The 18,664-nt window shown below is 40.7% G+C and overlaps 1 protein-coding gene across 4 annotated transcripts in view; it reads right to left on the bottom strand.

Annotated features, from left to right (window-relative positions):
- CDKAL1 (CDK5 regulatory subunit associated protein 1 like 1) overlaps positions 1–18,664 on the bottom strand; it is a 628,275-nt gene that overhangs the window by 417,180 nt on the left and 192,431 nt on the right. The window lies entirely within an intron of this gene.

The following is an 18,664-nucleotide window of genomic DNA, read 5'->3' as shown; positions in this document are numbered from 1 at the left end:
ATCGAGGGGTAACATTCCACCCATGTCTACGAGAAAGACAGTCTGTCAACATGTCAGGAAGGCAATTACAATGGTCATTCACAAACAGAAAAGAATCAACCTCCGGAATATGAGCACATATGTTAATTGAGTGATAGAAACAGGATTACCTACAAAATACATATTTATTAATTAAATTGTTTCGACTCGCAAACCAATCTTCCCTCCTTTGGTTCTCACAGCTAAAGTGGGTTGTACAAATTAGCTTCGGGATATCATTACCTATCACAGAAGTACCAGTGAGCGGGTAACTTGGACGGCTGTCGTTTATTCCCCCTCTTTAATTTTCCCTGTTCTTCTAAAGGCTCTTTAAACGCCCAGACTTTGCTTCAATACTTTATTCAACCCACCAATTTTCAAAGGCCATTGTTTCCTTAACATGTGGCCACCCACCTTCTACCAGCACCAGAGAGGTCTCATGGCAAGTTTTCTTGATATCTTACTAACTGCTCTCACCACACACAAACTCAGTCCTATCAGCGACGCATTCAACGGACCTGTGTGAACCCCAAGCTCTGGGTCTGGCTACTGGAAAACTTCCTCGTGAAGCAACCCAACAAAATGCAAGGGGGAGAGGTAGGAGATTGGCAGAAAAAATCAAGCCAAAAGAACAAAGCATAAATGTACTACAGATACCCATTCTCACTAAAATAAATGCAGTCACATCAATTTGAATATTACTTAAGAATATTAGAAAGGAATGCTCAAGGGGCACCTGGGTGGCTTAGTCATTAAGCATCTGCTTTCAGCTCAGGTCATGATCCTGGGGTCCTAGGATCAAGCCCCACGTCAGGCTCCCTGCTCGGTGGGAGGCTTGCTTCTCCCTCTCCCCCTGCTTGTGTTCCCTCTCTCACTGTGTCTCTCTCTGTCAAATAAATAAATAAATATTAAAAAAAAAAAAAAAAAAGGAAAGGAATGCTCAATTTATTTATTTTTTTAAGATTTATTCACGGGAGAGAAAGAGAGAGAGAGCATGAGCAAGGGGAGAGGCAGAGGGAGAGAGGGAAGCAGACGCCATTCTGAACAGGAAGCCGGATGTGGGACTCAATCCCAGCACCTGAGCTGAGGGCAGACACTTAACTGACTGAGCCACCCAGGTGCCCCAGGAATGCTCAACTTCATCTGTCCCTCTGCGAAATGTTTGGAATTATTACATGACATATCCTCCACAGGCACCTTTAACTGCCTAATTAATGAAGACAAACAAAAATGTGTCTCTGCTCAATCCAGTGTCATTCCTCAGATGCAGGCACCTCTCAAGCAAGCAAGAATTGTCTGACAGTCATACTTGAGTGTGACCTTCCCTGGCAATAATTTCATTTTAAAAGGAGAAAGCGAAGTAAAACTTGGATTTAGTGGGAGTAACTTGCCACAAGGCGAAGCTGGAACACCCTACCGGAAGGGCCAGAATGGACTCAAACACACAAAATCCTTCCAATTCAAGCCCCAATTTCAGCTTTTAAGATTTCAAACAAGTATGAAGACTTTAAATGTGAACCAGAACAAGGACACCTAGGAAAAGATAATAAAAGAAGGAAAGAGCAGTCAGACTCAGCTGCCCAAAGAGACGGAATTAGAAGCGTGAACCGAGTGTACGTGGAGAGAGGCGGACTACGGTGCTGTATGGACATGCATCTCCAGGCGTGAACAAAGCATAAGGGAAGCGGACACCTTACCCGACGGGCAGCTGGGTTGGAGAGGAAGCTAAAATGAGGTCATAAGACAAAGTTTAAATCCCTGCCAGTTTGAGGATCATTTAATGTCAAAACTCTTGCTGCACACAAAGGGTACCTACACTGTAATCAGAAGGATGTGAAATTTATGTATGATCCAAAACTACATAAGATTTTAAGACAGTATTTTCTTCGCTTTGCAGAGCATTGCTGGCACAACTGATAATGACAATCAGCGTAAGGTCACCACATGAAACGAAAGACACACATCACAAATAATCCACGTAAGCAAAATGTCTTCTTACCCTAAAGGAGACACCTTCTGGGGGCAAGTTACCATAAGCGCTGAATGTTGTGTTTTAATGACCTCTTTTACAAGCTGTTGTACCTTTTATGACAGTGGGAGATTTGTGTGGTACCAATTTATTTTTCCAAATGTAAATTAAGTGTACATCAAAACACACAAGGGTTAATGGCAGTCTCACGTCAGTAACTCCACGTTAGCAGGACCCGTAAAAGAACTCCTTAGTTCACTGGCTGGCTGGCTATAACCGGCTCTTCTGAACTATAAATTTGCAAAACAGCTCCGAGGCTTTAGTGTTTACAGCAGTAACGCAATGTCTGCTTCAGTTTGGTATGCAGAGCAATCCACGGTCACGACACATAATTTAATGATAGCCCGTGCTCAAACCCACGTTCTGAAAGTACGGCACCAGGTGACAGAAGCAGAAATAACAGACCGTGCGCTACAGGGCATCCAGGCTGCTAGGACACGAGAACAGTGAAATACAGACACACGGAACCTGTAAAGTACAAGCTCCTCGTGAACTTTCACAAACTGAACTTTTAAAAACTGAAGTTCAAATTCCCACTTTCAATCGCGAATGAAAATTTCAAGTTTCCTCCTGTTGTCATTCAACTCGAGCCCGTGTGAAGCGTGACAGAAGAGAGACAGGAAAGGAAGGAAGTTGGAGAGGTCCCGACTACGCACCGTGAAACAGACCTGGTCTGCGCTTCACTTCCTCTCCCACCAGGAGCTGAACACACTTCTCCTGTGGCTGTCTCACGGCAATCGATACGGGAGGAGGTACAAAACGGGGCACCTGGGGCGTCCTTGCTGGCTTTAAATTCACACTCTTAGTCCTCAGCCCCTTGGGAGAGGTGTTCTCACTGCCCTTCTATAAAATGATGACAATGGGCTAAGCACAGAAATGTAAGGAAAACAAAGATGCGCATTTTGTAGCATAGCATAATACAGTAATGCATATGCGTAACAGAAACAAAAGTTCCGCGTATTACAGACAAGCTTTAAAAATGATGTATGCGGGGCGCCTGGGTGGCCCAGTGGGTTAAAGCCTCTGCCTTCAGCTCAGGTCATGGTCTCAGGGTCCTTGGATCAAGCCCTGCATGGGGCTCTCTGCCCAGCGGGGGGAGCCTGCTTCCCCCTCTCTCTCTGCCTGCCTCTCTGCCTACCTGTGATCTCTGTCAAATAAATGAATAAAATCTTTTTTAAAAATGATGTAGGAAATATTATTTTATCAATATTGAAACACAACATAAAGACTTCCAAAATATACCTTTCCCACATGCAAAACAAACAAACCAACCAACCCTATACTGTCCTTAGTACCGCCACCACTGACTTCTGTCCGAAAGCCATGCAAGGTCTTAAGGAAAACAGATTTGCAAAAATAACTGGAATGAAGCGACAGAGATGGGCTGACAAGTGTTTCTAGGAACGGCTGGGCACCATGAGACTGGGGTCAACTCTCCCGGGAAAGATCAGGGAAGGCTTCACAGACAGCTGACCTTGCTGGGTAAGCAGGATACAATTTAAATATATGATTATACGTATTTCACAGTACCTCTGGACACAATACTACTAACACAGCAAGCAGAATTCGTTGCTGGAATTCCTGCTTGTTGCTCATTTTCCACTTTTTAAAACCAATCTAGTTAAGAGCCTATCGCAAAAACCAGATTTCACTGCAAAGATTTATTAAGCCTTGGCATGAAAGAATCCCACTGTGAAAACCACACCTTCAAAGATGACAGTATTTCTAAATATGGTTTATGAAGGAGAAATTATGTGGGCTTGAGATGCATTCTTAAATCTAATCCAAAGAGTGATCAAACGTTATTTTTGAAACTTAATTTTGAGAAATTACAATTAATGTTCATGACGAGATGCTAAAGACCGAAAGTTCAAAATCCTTCTCCTTACAGCTTCATTATTTATCTAGCCTAAATACAAAGCTGAGATAAAAAACACAGTCCATAACCTTAAAAAATATGGATTATCCAGACCCACCCATATAAGAGTAAAAAACTGTAAAGTGTACTTCAAATAAAAACCTTCAAAAAGTATCCCTAATACACATACCCAAGAGAATTTTCTCTGTAAAACCTTTCATTAGCTTTTTATTGGTTAAATCGGCTTTGTATTGGTTGCTTAAGGTTAAGGTATACTTTCATTCTCTCATTTCCTAAATTAAGCACCTTTACAGTGAAGACAGACTCAAATATTCTAGTTACAATTTTTTTTTATATGAAACAAATCTTGGGGGCACCTGGGTGGCTCAGTGGGTTAAGCCTCTGCCTTCGGCTCAGGTCATGATCTCAGGGTCCTGGGATCAAGCCCCACATCGGGCTCTCTGCTCAGCGGGGAGCCTGCTTCCCCCTCTCTCTCTCTGCCTGCCTCTCTGCCTACTTGTGATCTCTTTCTCTCTGTCAAATAAATAAATAAAAAGATTAAAAACAAATAAATGAAACAAATCTTTACTGACTCCTTACAAAAAAATACTTTGGCACAAAATGGAGATGGCTAGTAAAACTAAGGGAGGAGTGGGGGAAGAAACAGATCACAGAGGAAAACAAGAAATGGGAAGGAAGGAAATGTGTAAGCCGGGATACGAAAGGGAATGAGAAATGGAGGAGCAGTGGCATTCAACAACAGGCATGAGGAAAGGAAATGAGGAACAGGCCTCACTTTCTCACTCCCCTCCAGTCAAGGTAAGCAGCTTAACAGAAAGTAAAGAACACGAGATTAGAGAACTAGGTTTCAAATTATAACACACTGCTGCCTCGCTGTGTAATCAGTAATACCAGGGTTCCTGTGGAGTACAAATGAATTAATGTATACGGAAAGGGTGAGCTACAAAGAGCTAGACAGAAGTTAATTACAGTTGCTACTATAATTAATGCAATTGTAATCCTATCAAGATCTACAGCGCTAATGACGTTTTTCAAAAGCAAGGAGGAAAAGAGATTTTCGAAACTTACGAACACTAGATGTTAAAGTCAGAGCCCATTTATTTTTTAAGCTCTGGAGGGCTAAGAAATAGGTCACAAATAATTGCACTGATGATGATAATCAAATTTGCGAATGATTTTTTTAAATATATAAATTAAAGAAGATTCAAGTTCATTCCTATTAAATCACTCATTTGCATCCTAATACAGTTTCTTGAAAACTGAGGGACGAGGAAGAAAGCATAAACAGCGTGCCAGAACCGCACAGGATCCTGGGTAAGTCCAAGTATCTACGCCTACAGACCAGTGGCTGTTGCCCCGACCCAGGACACCTGAGTGACAGGATCCTTATCAGGCTGCAACAGTGGCCCCCATAGCAATGCATCTAGGTGAAGGGCCACACGGCAGACCCTCTAAGCCTCAGTTTCCCCAAGTTCTGAGAACCCACTCTGCCAACCCCCTTTCTGGCTAGGAGCCCCTCTCAGCCTCCATTCTTTTCTCCGCAAACACACTCGACAGGCCCTGCTCCGGGTGATGTTCTCACCTTCCACTAAATCTCCTCGAGTTGCTTTTTTCCTCCAGCAATCCTAGTCACCAAGATGAAAATGGTCTATCCCAAAGCGCCCAAAATAAACACTCCCCAGGGCAGAAGTGAAAGTTGATTCAAAGAAGCCAACAACTCTGAAGCAACACGGAGAAGCCCACTGCCCATCAGCGCCCAGGATGGGGTTACAGCAGAACGAAGTAAAGGCAGACGAGTCCCAGAACTGCCACTGTATGACTTCAAGACCCTCTTCGCTGGAGAATACAGAAATATACAAAAGAAAAAGGCATGGTATGTCCTTTACAAACATTTTCAACTTCATTTTTTTAAGGAGGAAGGCATAGGGGAAAAAAAGTAAAATCTGGCAGAAGGAGATTAGGATGTGAGAAAAAGTGTCTCCCATTCTAGTAACTTTGGCTAGAGATCACTGTCCAAAATGTCAACATTTCATTCTAATGACAGACTCTGAAAGTCACTGGTACAGTGCAGACTCAAACACTACTGGAATTTCAGAGCCAAAGGAACCTTCCATGTCACACAATTCATAACTCCAGAAACAGAACTGATGAGGTTGCGTGGGTTGCTGAACACGACATTGTTAAAAGAAGAACCAGATATTTCCACACTCTTCATACTCTGAATCCAGGATTCTTACCCCTCATGGCAGCAGACTTAGCACAGTTTAAAGAAATGGTACATCTGAGTGTTGGGAGTTACGATAAAGATTTCATGTGTCAGAAACTACCTTAGAAAGACATTTCAATTAGTACATCTTCACTATTCTATAAAATGTACGTTTTGTTGCAGAACAATAGTTCTGATAAACCTCTACTTAAAACCCACCCATAGTTGATAGTCTAACTGAGGATTTTGCAAATGAGTTCCCTGACCTCGAAATAATAATTACAGGAAATTGGTAATTTATTCTCGAAGTCTCAGTAGTAATTGCTATATATAGGCTACATGCTTTGTAGAGTGTTACAGAATGAATTTTTTAAAAGAAAAAAAAAAAATGATGGGCGCCTGGGTGGCTCAGCGGGTTAAGCCTCTCCCTTCGACTAAGGTCCTGATCTCAGGGTCCTGGGATCGAGCCCCGCATCGGGCTGTCTGCTCAGCGGGGAGCCTGCTTTCCTCTCCCTCTCTGCCTGCCTCTCTGCCTACTTGTGATCTCTCTCTGTCAAATAAATAAATAAAATCTTAAAAGAAAAAAAATTAATATCCCCAAACATATACAAAATGTTAAAATCAAGAAGCATTCTTTCTCTATGCCAATTATTATCAACATTAGGTTTTCTAAGGAAAGGTTGATAGCATCACCTTATAAACAACATCCTATGACTGTCTGATCAAATAAATTCTCCTCTCAAACAAAATTTTCAAGAGAAAGAGAAAATCAGATTTAAATTTCCTGTGTACTCTGACTTGTCAACTTTATATTGTCAGTTTTTTCGTGTGGCTATAATATAATACATGATTTAACTGGCAAAAAAATACTCATGTTTTGGGACGCCTGGGTGGCTCATTGGGTTAAAGCCTCTGACTTCGGCTCAGGTCATGATCCCAGGGTCCTGGGATCGAGCCCCGTATCGGGCTCTCTGCTCGGCGGGGAGCCTGCTTCCTCCTCTCTCTCTGCCTGCCTCTCTGCCTACTTGTGATCTCTGTCTGTCAAATAAATAGATAAAATCTTAAAAAAAATACTCATTTTAATAGATTTCTCAAGGATGATCATGATTTTTATGCATATTTTCCTTGGACACTGAAGTTCTAATACACCTTTAACATGACCTGGCTTTCACTTTCTATTTCTACTGGTTTCCACTTTCTCTGTCTTTATGGAAGCCAGCTATAACGTACTCATGGAGAATTACCAGTACAATTTACTATCGTGTTAGGAAAACAGAAGAACAGCACAATTAACCTACAACTTCACCCTCTATTTGAAAAGTGTAGTGCAGCTGCTAGTATTACTTAAGTTGATAGTCTCAACGATTCCTACTACATTTTGCCAAACAAAAACTGCATTCTTTAAATGAAGATTAAAACTTTTCCTAATGAATACAAAGCATGTATATGAGATGTGTGCTGGGTATGAAAGCAGTGTGCCACGTGCTGATTCTCTTCAAAGGTAGCCATAATGAAGGAAGAACTGTATGCAGAAAATTTTTTTACATATGTTAAAGTGTTTTAAAATCGTATTTGTTTTCATGCTTCTATGAGAGCTTCAAAAAAAGACTAACTCATCCACTTGGCATATTTTGCTAAATAATCCTATCACGGTAAATAGAAATTAGAATCTTTGGACTCAGAAACTGGTATACCTCAGAATACCAACTAGTTGAAATGAAAATGATATTCAAACTTAAAAATCAGGATGTTCAAACTTAGAAACTGTTTTCCATTAACAGTTTCACAAAATCTAGACAACAGTAGTATATACACCTTCAGAGAACTCGACAGTATCTGTAGTCTCCCCTTCACGCAGTCGGCTAAGACGAGCTAAAGATCTCCGAGAGTGGGAGCCGGATGTCACCAAGATGGTGACAGGTCGGGTCTGACTTCACTTCCTCTCCCAAGAACAGCCACTGTTCAAGAACAAGAAATCACGGAAGGAATCCTAGAATGTGGGGTGAGGTGCAAGCATCCCACTGCGCTTCAGAGACCAAGACAGACTGCATAAAAAAGAAGTAGCTGCACACGGATGGCACCGCCCCTCCCCCAGTCAGCACAGCACCAAGAGGAGAGATTTCTCAGGCCACTGCTCTCTCCAGGGGGAAAAGAAAACCCCAGAGGGGTCAATCCATCTCCCCCATATCGTGGGTCATTGGTGGGAGCCCCTACTCTCATCTCACACCACAGGGGTTGCCGAATAATCTGTGGGGCCCAGTCACTGGGAATCTTGACTATGACAGAGAAGGGGGAGGAAGGGCTTGCAAGGGCCAGCACACGCAGTGCCCACGTAGTGACTCCAAAGAGCAGCTACGCTCAGCTGCAGAACAAACTGGCTGCACACGATGCAAGGGAACTAGGCTGGGTATAGACCTGCCTGATTCTCATCCTCAGATGAGGAATTCTGCTGGCCCTAGAGCCAGGCTGGCCCATGCCCGGGCAGGGTCCTGACTCAAAGCCCCACGCAGTAGGAAGTGCCTTCCAGTCCCATCAGAACAGAAGGGCTGCTGACAAGACCTGGAAGCTACATGGCCAGCAAAGAACAGCAGGCGGACCACCCTGCTCAGCCAGGGAACGTGTTACACCTCAGCTTGAATGAAGACAAAAATCAAAGAGCTTTACTGGTTTTAGAGCTGTTTCTCCTGCTGTGCGGGGGCAGGAATCTAATTCAGAGCCCTGCTCAGGGCTGAATACAGCTTCAGCCTGTCTAACCACAGACACTACCTGGGCCACACAGGAAGCTGGGGGGCCCATTCAACAGTCCTACAGAAGGTGGCACTCACACGTACAACACAGCACATGCCTTTCCCCACCTGCCGAGCAAATCTGGTGGGCTTACCTGACCAGCAAATTCAGTGCACACTCAGGCCTGATCCAGACCCCCAAACAATGAGCTATATAGCTCCTAGGCCCTTCTTTGCTCTCTGCCAGGGCAGACAAGCTAATTCCTAGCCCCACCTATTACTGAATACAGTTCTAAGTACAGACCATGGACTTAGGCATCAACAGAGCCCATTCTACAGATGCCTCAGGTGGGGAGGTAACCAAGTCCTATCTAATTGTTCTCAGCAGGGGCACACGCCCCCCATCCCCAGCCTCAGAGTTGCCTCAACCACAAAAGATCATATTAGCAGGCCCTGCAACTGCCGAAGACATTATCACCAAACACACCCAGAAACCCAAACGGAGCTGACTGGTAAAGAACTATCTCTATCAAAGGAAACCTATAAGCATGGACGATAAGTCACCATCAGTTCAGATGAAGTGTTAAAAGTTTAAAATATTTTATTTAAACTTCACAGTAACCATAAGGAAAAATTGAATTACACACACAAAAAAACATGATATACAAGCCAAAACATACTAATACCAGAAGATATCAAAACACACAAAAAAGGAGAGCAGAATAAGAAATAAAAAAAGGTCTACAAAGCAACCAGAAAACAATGAACAGAATGGCAACGGTACATGCTTACCTATCAACAATTACTTCAGGTCAGCTGACAAGATGGTGCGGGAGGACCGGAAGCTCACCTCATCCCTCCAGCACAACTGGGTAACACCCACATCAATGTGAATAACTCAGGAAAGGATCCAAAGATGGCAGAACAAACTCCACAACTAAAGGCCGGGAAGCGGACACATCAAAGAGGGTAAGAAGGGCAAAGACTGTGATCTGGGAGCAAAAGGGAATGTGGCCATGCGCAACGGGGAGGGAACTGGTGGGGCTTGAAGAAGGGCAGAAAACAGACTCTCATACGGAGGCCCAGGAAGGGAAGGACATGTCTCTGTCACGTTTTTTCCTTCAAGGTGACAGGTGCTGAATAGCATGAGTTCTGAAAACCAGTGGGACTTAAAGCCCGGAATTTTACAAATCGGTAGGCTCAGCTCTGCTAGTGTCTGGAGGACTCTAGGAAACAGAGTCCCCACCTTTAAAGAGACAGCACAACAAACAGCCTGAGCAGATAGAGCGTGGAGCGAGCAATTTGAAAAATGGTGGTGGGGCCCGAGGGAGCATATGAAAGGAAGAAGGATTTGCTCATCTCAGAGCATGGCAGGGAGATCCCTGGAGAAACAAAGGAGCTGGCATGAGCCATTTCCCAACACAGCCTCATCGGCACATAAACAAGGGCCACCTGCAGGAAGCAGTGCAGAACCCAGACTCCAGACTCCGTACTTAGCATGCTTGCAGAAAGCATCCCCCACCTGTACCCCACTTCAATGGTCCACCCTTCCCAGTCACTTTCCAGTCACTTTCCCAGCACTGCAGGTCCCTCCTCCAGAAGACTGGTGCAAGCCCTGCCAGCAGCATGTCTCCTGACCTGCGCGTTTTGCAGGACGTCTGCTCAGTGCCAGCTGAGCGGCAGGAGTGGTTCACGTTTCACAAGCACACCAACCACACAACAGGCAAAGAGAGCATCTGCAGACCACCAGACTGAAGGAAAAAGAGGCCAAAGACTCAACAGCAAGGCACGGGCAACACACATAGGAGACACTCCATGTAGAGCCAGGCCCTGGGGAACATGGGACACTACACTATGGGACTTCTTCTCTTCTCTAAAGCCTATTATCATTGAGAGCAAGAGAAGTAGCTGACTTTCCTAACACACAGAAACACGACACAGAAAGGCCAAGTGAGGAGACAGAAACATCTGCCAAATGAAAGAACAGGACAAAGTCATGGCAAGAAACCAAAGTGAAGTGGATATAAATGACAAATGTGACTGAGAACTTCAAGAGGTCATCATAAAGATACTCACTGGACTGAAGAAAAGAGTGGAGGACATTAGTGAGACCCTTAACACTAAAATAAAAAGAAAAACCAATCAGAGATCAAGAACACAATAAATGAAATCAAAAATACACTTCATGGAATAAACAGCAGGCTGGATGAAGCCACAGAATTAATGACCTGGAAGACAGAGTAACGAAAAGAAACCAAACAGACCAAAGGAAAGGACAGAAAATTATACAAATTGAGTTTGTATAAACAGTGTATAAATTCAGTTTGTATAAACAGTGACTCCATCAAGTGTAATTACATCCACATTATCTGGACCTCAAAAGAAGAGAGAAAGATAAGAGGGCAGAAAATTTATTGGAAGAAATAATAGCTGAAAACCTCCCCAATGTGGGGAAGGAAAAAGATATCCAGATCTAGAAGGCACAGAGATATCCCCCCAAATTCACATAAGGAGGTCCACACAAAGACACATAGTGATTAAAATGGTAAAAAAGTAGTAATAAAAAAAATTTTTAAAGCAACAAGAGAATAGAAGACAGTTACATAAAAGGGAAGCCATATAAGCCTATCAGCAATTTTTTAGGAGAAATTTTGCAGATCATTAAGGAGTGGAATGATAAATTCAAAATGTTAAAAGGGAAAAATCTACAACCAAAAATGCTCTTCCCAACAAGGGTACCATTCAGGATAGAAGGAGAGATAAATTGTTTCTCGGACACACAAAAACTGAAGGAGTTCATGACAACTAAACCACCTCTACAGAAAATATTAAACGGGACTGTGAGTGGAAAGGAAGGCCGTAAGTGAGAGTATGAAAAGTAAAAGAAAAAGAAAGAAAGAAAGACCACAAGAGCAGTATAAAAATAAGTATTTCTGTAAAAATCAGTCAAGGGACTCATAAAATAAAAGTATGTAAAATATGATACCACAGACCTACAATGTGTGTGTGTGTGTGTTTGTGTGTGTCAGGGGAAAGAGTAAAGAATGGGTTCAAACTTAAGAGACCATCAACTTAATACAGACTGCTATATGCAGAAGATGTTATATACAAAACAATGGTAACTACCAATCAAAAAACACTAATAGATATGAAAAACATATAAAGAAAGGCACCCAAATACATCACTAAAGAAAGCAAACAAATCATGAAACAGAGCAAGAGAAGGATCGAGAAAATCTACAGAAACAACCACAAAACAAGTACCAAAATGGCAATAAATACCTATCAATAACGACTTTGAATGTAAATGGACTAAATGCTCCAAACAAAAGGCACAGGGTGACAGAGCAGATTTAAAAAACCAGGACCTACCTATATGCGGCCTACAAGAGACTCATTTCAGACTGAAAAATACCTACAGATTGAAAGTGAGAGGATAGAGAAACATTTATCATGCAAATGGATGCCAAAAAAAAGCAGACAGCATTACTTATATTGGACAAAACAGACTTTAAAACAGTCTATAAGAAGAGACAAAGGAGGAGACTATCTATAATCATAAAGGGACCATCCAATAAGAGGCTATAACAATTGTAAATATTTGTGCACCCAACATGGGAGCACCCAAATATGTAAAACAGTTAATAACAAACATAAAGGAACTGATCAATAATAATACAATAATAGTAGAAGACTTACTACTTACCTTGATAGATCATCCAAACAAAAAAAAAAAACAAGGACAGTGGCTTTGAAAGACATGGACCAAATGGATATAACAGATATATTCAGAACACTCCCTCATAAAATGGCAGACTATACAATCTTTGCAAGTGTACTTGGAAAATTTTCCAGAATAGGTCACATAGTAGGCCAAACACCAAGTCTCGACAAATTCAAAAAGATGGAATTCATACCATGCAACTTTTTTGACCATAACACTATGACACTAGAAATCAACTCTAAGAAAAAATCTGGAAGAACACAATACATGGAGGTTAAATAACAGTTATTAAACAATGAAAAGGTTAAATCAAGAAATCAAAAATTAAATGAAAACAAAATGGTCCAAAATCTTTGGGATGCAACAAAAGTCATTCTAAGAGTTTATAGCAACACAGACCTACTTAAAGAAGTAAGAAAAATCTCAAATGACCTAACTTTATACCTCAAGGAGCTAGAAAAAGAACAAACAAAATTCAAACCCATCAAAAGGAAGGAAACAATAAAGATTAGTGCAGAAATAAATAATATAGAAACAAAAAGAAATAGAACCTATCAATGAAACAAGAAGCTATTTCTTTGAAAAGATCAACAAAATTGATAAACCTCTACAAAGACTCATTAAATAAAATGAAAAAGGACCCAAATAAACAAAATTACTACAGAGAAGAAATACAAACAACTGTAACAGAATCATTATGAAAACCTATATGCCAACAAATTGGACAACCTAGAAGAAATAGCTGAATTCCTAGAAACATACAACCTACCAAAAATGAAGCAGGAAAAAATAGAAAATTTGAACAGACCAATCAATCACCAGCAATGAAACTGAACCAGTAATCAAAAAACTCCCAAAAAGCAAAAGTTCAGGACGAGACAGTTTCACAGGAAAATTCTAGCAAATATTTCAAGAAGAAATAGCTATTTTAATTCTCCTCAAACTGTTCCAAAACAAACAAAAGAGAAAGGAAAGCTTCTAAATTTATTCCGAGGCCAGTTTCACCCTAATACCAAAATCGGATAAAGACACCATAAAAAAAGAGAACTACAGGGGCACCTGGGTGGCTCAGTCGTTAAGTGTCTGCCTTCAGCTCGGGTCATGATCCCGGGGTCCTGGGATCGAGCCTCACATCAGGCTCCCTGCTCAGTGGGAAGCCTGCTTCTCCCTCTCCCACTCCTCTGCTGTGTTCCCTCTCTTGCTGTATTTCTCTCTGTCAAATAAATAAATAAAATCTTTAAAAAAAAAAAAAAAAAGAGAGAGAACTACAGGCCAATACCTCTCACAGATATGGATGCAAAAATCATCAGCAAAATATTAGCAAGCCAAAACCAACAATATAGTAAATAATCATATACCATGATTTATTTAGTGAGATTTACTCCCAGATGCAAGAGTGGTTTAATATTTGCAAAATAATCAACGTGATACATCACATCAATAAGAGAAAGGATAAAAAACCATATGATCATTGCAAAAGATGCAGACAAAGCATTCAGCAAAGGACAGCATCCATTCATGACAGAAACCCTCTGAAAAGCAGGTCTAGAGGGAACACATCTCAACCTAATAAAGGCCACATATAACAAACCAACAGCCAACATCACACACAATGGTGAGAAACTGACAGCTTTACCCTTAAAGTCAGGAACAAGACAAGAATGACCAGTCTTACTACCTTCATTCAACATAGAACTAGAAGTCCTAGCTGCAGCAATTAGACAGCATAAAGAAATAAAAGGCATCCAAAAACTGGTTAAGGAAGAAGTAAAACTCTCACTATTTGCAGATAACATGATACTAGATATAGAAAACCATAAAACCTCCACCAAAAAACTATTAGAACTGATAAATGAATTCGGTAAAGTCGCAGGATACAAAATCAATGTACAGAAATTTGCTGCATTCCTATACACTAGTAATGAGGCATCAGAAAGTGAAATTAAGAAAACAATCCCACTCTTCTCTTTGCTTCCTACTCTGGAAGCAGCGGTATTGAAGACGGCTGGTTGCTGTTGTGATGGGTTTGAGTGCATCTGACCATAAAACAATCTTGTTAGAAAAAGTGGGGAGGAAGGGAACAGGAGGAGAGAGGAAGACCTCTTCTCCCTCTCACCGCACACTGAGATACATCTCAATGGTCTCTAACCTTGTTTGCAGGGATTCTGTTCGTGAACACCTGGAAAGGCAAGTGGCCTTCAGATTATACCAGCTGAGCTAGCATTGCTGACCAACTATTGCAGGCTCTAGAACTAAAAACAACCCTGAAACCATTTAAAAAAAAAAAAAAGAAAGGAAGAAAGGAAAAGAAAGAAAGAAAGAAAGAAAGAAAACAATCTCATTTATAATCACATCAAAAACAATAAAATATCTAGAAACAAACTTAGTCAAAGAGGTGAACAGTCTGTACTCTAAAAACTATAAAACACTGATGAAAGAAATTCAAGATGACACAAAGAAATGGAAAGACATTCCATGCTCATGGTTTGGAAGAACAAATATTGTTAAAATATCCATACTACCTTTCATCACTGGTCATTAGGGACATGCAAATTAAAGCCACAATGAGATACCACCTTTTGCCTGTTAAAAAATGACCATCAAAATACAGAAGAGATAAATGATGGTAGGCATGTGGAGAAAAGGGAACCCTTGTGCATTGCTGTTAAGACTGTAAACTGATACAGCCACTATGGAAAACATTATGGAGGATCCTCAAAAAATTAAAACTAGAACTACCATATGATCTAGCGATTCCACTTCTAAAAATATACCCAAAGGTGATTAAAAACACATTCTCACAGAGATATCTGCACTCCCATATTTAAAGCAATATTATTTATAAGAGTTAAGATACAGAAACTACCTTAGTGTCCATCAATGGATGAATGGATAAAAATGTGGTATAGATTCATAATGGAATACTATAAAGCCACAAAAAATAAAGAAATCCTACCATTTGCAATAACATGGGGGGACCCTGAAGGTATTCTGCTAAGTGAACTAAGAAAGACAAATACTGTATGATCTCACTTATACGAGGGGTCAGAGACGTGGAAGAGGAGGAAAGAAAAAGCAAACTCCTAGTAAAAGAGATCAGACTTGCGGTTATCATAGGCAGGGAGTCAGTGGAGGAGAAAAGAGGGAATTGGAGAAAGGTATAAAAGGTACAAACTTCCAGTGAGAAGATAAATGGGTACTAGGGATGTAATATACAACCTGATGACTGCAGCTAACAGCACTGTATGGCATACAGGAAAGCTGTTAGGAGAGTTACTCCCACCACAAAGAGAAAAGTTTTCTTCCTTCTTTCCTTTTGATTGTTTCTATATGAGAAGGTGCAGGTTAGCTGAACCTGCTTTGGTAATCATTTCACAATATACAGAAATCTAACCATCGTGCTGCTCTATGTCTTCAACGTACACAGTGATGTACATCAATTATTTCTCCATAAAACTGGAGGGGAGAGAAACATCACAGAGATCAGTGCATCCAAAACAGAACGAAAAGGGGACAGAGTTAAAGGAGGGGAGAGGAGGGAAACTGCAGGGGAAGCAACTCATACTGACCCCTAGAGGCCACGTAGAAGTTTACCTTTTACTCTGAGTTGGGGGTGGCTGGAGGGGGGAGTACCACAGAAGTCAGAGTAAAGGAGGGACACTGGGCCCATCTGTGTTTAAAAAAAAAAAAAAATTGTAAGAGTTAACATGAACATCCAATTCTCAGTAGGCAATTCCTCGTTAATATTTAAACAAGGAAGGATGAGGCCACATTTCCAGACTGATCAGTGGGACCACTAATAGAAGGGTTGGGTCATGAGAAGCCGGAGGGGTTCAAGCTGAAAGTAATTTCCTTTCCTTGTTTTGAACAATTAAATCCAGTGAACCATTGTAACAGTGTGCTATGTGAAAACTCTAGTAAGATCGTCAAACTAACAAACTATTCAACACCATGTACCCTCCCTTGGAGCCCCACCCCAGAATGAAGAAGCAGAAGTTAATGAAAGACCCAAGACTTCATAAAAATTAATTCCATTAATAATAAAAGGTGGCTCCAAACCCGTACAAAAATGCATCTTTGAACAGAAAAGGAAATGTTAAGTGATACGCACACTAAAGCAGTGTAAAGACAAACCAAAAACATACAAAACAATTCTGAATCATAAAGCATAAGACCACCTGGGGGGGGCACACTTATGTGTTTATTTTAGCTTTAGAAGCTTTCAGGGAAGAAAAATATTAGACAAAATGAAAGATCCAATGGATTAAAAAAATTCATTCTAGAAATACTGTATACTGAAGTATAGAGGGCAAGAAAGTAAAGTTAGAATCCTACTGCTAATCTAGGGGGACCATGAGAGGGGACAATGAGGTAAAGGAAGAGGAAAAGACAAACTGACACATTTAAGAAGGTGGCAAAATGCAATGTTTGTGAAACTATAATCATGTATTAACATGGCATTTAAAATAGGCTCATTGAAAAAAAAAAAGAAACCTAAATAAACCACGGCCATAAATTCCTGGCTTCTTTAGTTATTACAAGAGAGAAGTTATCACTTATTTAATTACACCAGTGAGACTGGGAAGTATTCCCAATATGTAAAAGCAATGTGCAATACCTTCCAACACATTCTGCTTACCTAATAGCTGTATCAGCAATTACACATATTGAGAGGATGCAGAGAAGGGTCCCTTCAAAGCATACTTTGAAAATCATTTTACTGAATTACTTTACTCAAAGCAAATTTATTTTATTTTTTTTGAAAATAAATTATTTTATTGAAAAACAAACCCTAAAAAAGTAGACGAGCTTTTGCGGTCTAATACCATCCCAGATGGACCATGTTGCATATCCACGCTCCAGTCACTGACTCATTAAGTTTGGAAAGCATCCTCACGCACATCTCCACGGGATGTTTGGGAGGCTGCTCAGTTATTAACACTTAGGAAAACCACGCTTGATGGAGTTCTGCCGTCAAGTCTCAATTCACAAAAAGTTCATACTCTGAATTCGTACCAAACGCAAAGTACAAAATCTGACAGAGTGAAGATGAACAGCAATGTGTTAAGTAAGAAGGAGCTATTTGGTGTAGTACCCTGGGAATTTAGGTCCGTCTAATCCAAGATTGCATCAATTACTGAGAAGTTAAGGGAATCGGAAAATCAATTAAACTTGCAGATTGTGCCATATTGGGAAAGTCTTGAATTACCGACACTGGAGGCATTTTGAATTAGACTGAATGAAATACCAGCAAAGTTTTAATAACAATGGAGACCTCTTTTATTAGAAGTTGACTGGGGAAGAAATATGAATTAATAACAAAAATATTTCTAATATCAACAGGCAATATTTACTTGCAATCATTTAAGTTATCCTGTAGTAACTGGAGGCCATAATGTACACATATCAGAAGAAATACAAACCTACACTCCCTTCAGAGCTTTCATACAAAAAAAAAAGTTTTAATGACCCTGTAAACCCAGACTAAGACACATGTATACTTTAAAAGAAAGAAATACATGTAAATCCTTTTAAACTATACTTCTTCCCTCAGAATCGGTTATATTCCTGGTTGGATTATCAAGATGATACAGAGGAAAATCCTAAATTCACTATAATCTGTTCTCTCCTAAAGCAAATGCTATAAATGAATGGAATTTTCAGGCCACTATTAAAATAGGGAGGATTCATTCAGAATAACTTGGAACTTTCCATTTTGTTCCAACCAAGACAGATACAAATGAATATGCTTTATATAGTTTTAAGTTAATCACAATAGTTAAATGCTTTGGGCATCAATGTAGCTTATTGATACATCTTTAAAACATGACATGGTATAACATAAGTAGTAAGAACAAGGCAAACAGGCTGTGGCAGAAGCTGTGCGTCCAAACCCCCTTCAAGGAAGACATATGAAGAGAGCCCAACGGGAATCCAACGCGGAAACAAGACAGTTGTGGCAAAATCCCCTTGTCAGGCTGTATTCCATCTGGCCCTTCTGGGCCAAGACTCGCTTCTCCATGGAGCATTTATCAATCAGGGTCCCAGCAAAGCAGATGGCACACTGCATAATTGAAGAGGT

The sequence above is a fragment of the Lontra canadensis genome, unplaced genomic scaffold, assembly GCF_010015895.1.
Source record: "Lontra canadensis isolate GAN:19392208 unplaced genomic scaffold, GSC_riverotter_1.0 scaffold21, whole genome shotgun sequence".
NCBI classification, from domain to species: domain Eukaryota; kingdom Metazoa; phylum Chordata; class Mammalia; order Carnivora; family Mustelidae; genus Lontra; species Lontra canadensis.
The sequence above is the reverse complement of the archived record's forward strand: the minus strand, read 5'-3'. Positions and strand labels throughout refer to the sequence as shown.